The sequence below is a fragment of the Camelus ferus genome, chromosome 9 (genome assembly GCF_009834535.1).
Source record: "Camelus ferus isolate YT-003-E chromosome 9, BCGSAC_Cfer_1.0, whole genome shotgun sequence".
Classification (NCBI taxonomy): Eukaryota; Metazoa; Chordata; class Mammalia; order Artiodactyla; family Camelidae; genus Camelus; species Camelus ferus.
In genome coordinates, this window is record NC_045704.1 from 10,718,795 (window position 1) to 10,724,431 (window position 5,637).

The following is a 5,637-nucleotide window of genomic DNA, read 5'->3' on the forward strand; positions in this document are numbered from 1 at the left end:
GCAAAACACCATATTTTCATTCACAGAGATCACAGCCAAACACTAAATACTGTCATCTCCAAAAACTACATATAAAAGCAAGATGTTTCCAGTGAACCACATGCTGCAGTGAGAAATCAACATCTCCCAAGGAAACACTCCAAATTTTTACAGTGCATCCGAAACTTTTTCCATCGCAGAGGAAAATCGTAAAAATATCAAAGGTGACCCACAAAATGATTTCTGAAATTTTCCAGTTATTACTCTAAAAACTGCACAATGATGCAAGAATGTATTACTTGCAGCAAGTAAAACAGCACAAGTGGTTCACACAGCAGTGTCTCTGCACAATGATTCTTGACCAAACAAAAGTCACTAGGGCAGTGGATGCTGTGGGGAACCCCCCAGGTCCATCCCTTAAGGACAAGGCACCCGTCCTCCTGCACCCAGAGCTCCCCGTGGGCTCAGCTGCGGCCACACTTCCAACAACATCTGAGCGAAATGTTTCTCTCTGCCTAAACCCACTGCCTTCCGTCCTCCTCAGGTACGACCGTGAAAAATACCCAATTAAGCCAAGGCATGTAACCCTCGGTCTCAGCAGCTGTGTCCCAGGGAACCTGAGCCAAGACACCACGGCACCTCGACCCTTGCAGTGAACCCCACAAGTACCCATGAACCCCATTCCAGGGGCTCCAGCCTGAACTGAGACATCCTGTGCCCATAGTCCCACACGCCCCTGGAGCCCACAAGGGACAGGCGCACACACCGCTCACGGGGCTCATCCTGCCGCCCACACCGGCTGCCAGGTCCCTCCTGCAGACCCCACAGGCTCCCCTCCACTTTCCCCATTTCTCCACCTCTCCTCCACACACGCGTGGGAAACAGGGCAAAAGGGAAAGGACCTCTCAGCAAAGGCATCATGACAGGAACACACACAAGCTGCCACCCAAAGACAGTGGGCATTCAGTATGACGGTCAGGAAGTCGGCCCTGCTGGGAAAACTTAGCAGCAACTGGGCAAGTGATGGGGTCCAGTTACAAAGGCACTTTGTAGAGGATATCTTAGCTTTTTTGGGGGGGGCCTCCTTCATGCCGCCTTAGGCTCCGGACGTCTGCCCACCCTCAGCACAGTGAGATCACTATCCCCGACTCTGAGCGGATGCACTGCTGGAAGGCAAAGCTTCCGTCAAGGTGGCAACGGGTCCCTGGATGCGCACAGCCTGGAACACCTGGGGGCTACAGCACAGCAGTGACACAGCACAGTACACATGGGGACACCTCAGGACACTGCATGAGGGCACCAGTTCTGCTGGGATTTTTAGGACTCCCTACATCTCTGAGTCATCTTTTTAGCAATTCTGTAGCCACACGGGGTAAGGATCGATGAGAGCTGAAACGTGCAGAACAAATATGGGAACCATCCGCATCACCTACCCTGTTCCCTTGGTCCCCCCTGAGGACCGTTCGGCCCAACCCACAGCCCCAGCATCTAATCACCTCCCCAGAGTGAGGTGCTGCAGCCATCCTGGAAGGAAGAGGAACACCGTGAGCCCTTCAATGGGAGGAGAATGGGAAAGGCTCCAAATAATCCATGGAGAAGGGCTCTTCTGATGAAGGTGACTGATTAATACAGAGGCAATAAAATCTGGTGAGGGTGAAAGACAGTGTCAGGAGGGGACGGGGAGACCTATCTGACCTAAGACCTGAGGGAGGACAAAGGGCTTGAGCCATGGTGACTCAAAGACAAAAGGTAAGAACAGGAACTGAGATCTCAGACAGAGCAGGTTTCAGTGTTTGAAAACAGAGCAAAGGTGACTGTGACCAGGGCAGAGTGATCCCTGAGAACAGGGTGAGCTCCCAGGATGAGGTGGAGACACTGGCAGGGCCCAGAGGATGACACAGGGCTGTGGAGCCCGTAAGGAGTCGGGATTTGGTCGTGAGGACAAATAAGAGCCAGTGGAGGTCTGAGTGCCAGGACTGATAAAAACTCTCCTCAAATTAGACTTAATGCAGAGAAATACATCTGACTATGGCCACTTTTACTGTCTCCATCCTAGCATTTGTTTTACTTTTTCATTCTGGGAGGACTGGGACCCAGTTAAAATTCTAAATACACCTGGAGACTCTCTGCAAAAAGACCTGCCACACACAGACATACACCCACTCCCAACAAACATTTCAGGGGTCGGTGTTGCTCGTATTCAGAGTTTCCGGTCTAGTCGCTCATTTCCTTGTTACAAGTAGGCTCCCTGAGGCCCAGAGAGGACACATTTATGAGATAGTCCAGGTTGCGTAATCTGACCCGGGTGTAAATAAACACTGGAACGGTCACCTAGAAGGCCAGCAGGCAGAGTCTGTTCTTATCCTGCTTGCAGCTTAAAACACCAGAACCATCGTTCATGTGCCTGAGCAAAGGAAACTACTATTTCAAGATCTGATCACACTGATACCAAGCATTTAATTCTTCTCCAAAAAAATTATAGTAAAATAACTTAAAAATACTGAATTGGGAAAATATAGCTGTTGGTGCAGAAAACACTGAAAAGGGTCAGCTTAGAAATAAGCTCTGAGCAAACTTCATCATGAACAGGTGGGCTCTGTTGGAAGATGCTTCCAAGTCAACCCAGCCCATCCTCCACTATTTGCAAAGATCATCAAGAGGGACCTGAGACAACATTTTTATATCACCTTACAGCTCACTACTTTAACAGGTCACACACAGGGGGAAAAAAACTAAATATAAGACTAACTAGATAAACTAACTTTTGACTGTTAACATAAATGATCATTGACATATTTACCAAGTACTCATCAAAATGGTCTAAAATTATTTACTACTTACCAAAGAACGTTTCCAATGTATAAGATAAAGAGGGAAAGGACACAGGCGTCAAATGAATCTGAATCAATAAAAAGAAGTAACCTGTGAATTATTTTTAACCTAAAAATTCTGGTGTCAAAGTTTAAAAAAAAATTGAAGATATAAAATTTCTAGAAAAGAATCACAAGTAGAATACAAAACTTAGTTCAGAAGCTAATAATTATTTACAGGGAAGAAGAAATTGAATGCACTGAGATATACTCAAAGCTACAAAAAGAATTAAATGTGGTGACAGAATCGCCATTTCTTCCCTAGTCGTCTACCCTGTGTCAGGAAATACAGGGGGAAAACCACAACTGTCTAAGTCAACACACTGCTCCCTGGCTGAACAGGAATTGCAAATATAAGTTATTTTCTCATACAAGTAATTACAAAATACACAAACCTTACAGACAGTTCTCATCCTCATCTATATAATTTAAGCAAACAAACTTTAAATGTATCGATTCTAAAAACACAAATCAGTGTATCACAACTTAAGAACTCATCACTGGATCCAGTTTCCCCCTCCACTTGCACTGCTTTGTTTCCATTTCATTCTGTTTATCTCTTTCCCTATTTATCTGTCTCTTTTGTTCCCCTCCACTCTCCTGCTGTGTCTGCCCTCCCCTCTATTTCTTCCCTCACTCCTGTCCTGCCCCACTCTGCAACTTCTTCCCCCCCCCCTTTTTTTTACTGGGGGGGGGGGATTAGGTTTATTTCTTTATTCATCTTCATGGAGGTACGAAGGATTGAACCCAGGACCTCATGCATGCAAAACACTTTCTCTACCACTGAGCTGCACCCTACTCCTCTTCCCCTTCTTCATGCTTCTCCTCCTACGTTTCTGATTGCCCTAAATCTCCATGTATTTCTGCCTCTTTCTTCCCCCATCACTGCTGCCCTCTGCCCTCCGAGTTACACCCCTTTTCTTCCATCTTCCCTTCCTTCCTCCCCACTCTCTGGCACTCCAGGTGCCTATGCTTCCTTCCTGCTCTTTTCCTCTGCTATTCTAGTCAATAGTTTTCCTCTCCTTCTCTCCCAGCACCGTGATACTCTCAAGGCCACGGTTCCACCTCTTTTATCCTCCTCGCCCCCACTCTCTGTGTGAAGTACCTCACAACTGTTACTCAGCCTCCCACCGCTGATGCAGGGGCCCGCTCCCTACGTTTCTCTTCAATCCCTGGGGATCCGGCTTTTTTATTCACTTCTCTGTTTTACTTACCTACTACTTTTAAGGCTTAAACTCTCCTATTTTACTGTCTCTCTGCAAGATCCTCAGCCGTCCTCTACATTCCCTTTGGTTCTCCCTCATTCTTCTTCCTCAGTGTTTCTGTTTCTCTCTCAGTCGCTTTCTGTCTCTGCTTCTCCTGAACCTCCTCGCCCACGTATTTACAGGGATGGAGACAGAATAAGGTCCCCTTCTACAGGAATAGGCCGTTTTCCAGAGGGGTGGAATTTGGAACGTAACAACACTGAGTGTCACACGGCTGGCCCAGGTCACCTCCCCCTACGCGGGGTGGGGGAAAGGCTGACTACTGAGGAGGACGCGGGACAGAGGGGCTGGGAGGCAGGGGGTCTCAGGAGAGGGCCGGGCTCCCCAGAATCCCGGGACCCGGGAGAGGACACGGCCTCACGAGAAAGGGGCGGCCGGCGCTGCTCTCCAGGGGCCGAGAGGGCGAGGCTGGGGGCGCGAGTCCACCTCGTGCAAGAGGACGTTACATGGGGGGAAGGGGGAAGCAGAGGGAACGGTTTTTATGAGGGAAAATATCACGAAAGGCAGTTTCTCCGTGACGAAGGCAGAAAAACCAAGGGCAGGAACCAGCCTCAGAACGGTTTCAGAACCAAAAGAAAAGATCCCCGACCTGGAGCGGCGCCGTCCGATCTTACTGTGGCCGGAGGGCCGGGTACTAGGATTTTACGTCCGCTGCGACTCCCACAGCCTGAAAATAAAGGAAGGGGGACCGCCCAGGACAGATTTATACGAGAAACGAGAAACATACCCTCCGCAGCTCGACCTTCACTCCACATTCCCTACTTCCGGTTCCGTAAGAAACTGCGCGCGCGGTTAGAGGCGGGACTTCCGAGGGCGGGGCCTGGGCGGGCCGCTCCTGGCGGGGGCGGGGCGAGGAAGCGCCGGGAGCGCCGGGGGGCGGGGCGGAGGGCGGGGCGGGAATGGTGCTTCCCCGTAACTTGAAACTACTTGTTTTAAGCTACTGTCGGGAAGAGTTTTAAGGTAAAAGCTTACAGTCGTGTGGAAACTAGATGTTTCCTTCTAACAATTTAAAATGGTTTGAATAAAAAGTTGTTTTTGCCAGCAGGTACCTCGCAGGTCCTACTCGTGAGGCTCAAGCAATTCAGTGGTTTTGGAACGTGGGTCTGCTGCAGGTGGTCGCTGTGGGCCGGTGGTGGATCCGGGAACATTTCTTGTAATTAGAATTAACTTAAGTAGCTTAAAGAAACTAAAGCTGGACTTGACTCTGTATTATGAACTAGAATGAGAAATACAAAATTCTTCCTGATTAGAATGGGCCATTTCATACTGACACCGCACAGAACAGCTTTTCCTTTCTATTCCTCATTCGGCCCGGAGACCACCTCAAGACGCGGCCAGTTCCAGAGACTCAGGGACAAAACCTGGGGTCTGTGGAGGACTAAGGCATGTGATAATATCTGTCACTAACCATTTATTTTTTTTAATGCATATTTTTAACTGTCATAAATTGCGTTGTACTTTCTCTTTGCCGAAGTGTTTTATTTGCCTTTTAAAACCACAATACCCCACCCAGTTTTAGAGAT

The 5,637-nt window shown here is 48.6% G+C and overlaps 1 protein-coding gene across 9 annotated transcripts in view; it reads right to left on the reverse strand.

The window, feature by feature from the left end:
* LOC102507750 (zinc finger protein 525-like) overlaps window positions 1-5,637 on the reverse strand; it is a 68,508-nt gene that overhangs the window by 39,175 nt on the left and 23,696 nt on the right. For 4 of the 9 annotated variants that reach the window (XR_004322859.1, XM_032487803.1, XM_032487811.1 and 1 more), the window contains exon 1: window positions 4,842-4,916. The exons of 3 other annotated variants lie outside the window; for them this stretch is intronic. The gene's annotated coding sequence lies outside the window, so the exon portion shown is untranslated. Of the gene's footprint in view, window positions 1-2,820; window positions 2,879-4,841; window positions 4,917-5,637 lie in introns of those variants that run through there. 2 more of the 9 variants (XM_032487802.1, XM_032487808.1) reach the window with 1 other exon arrangement.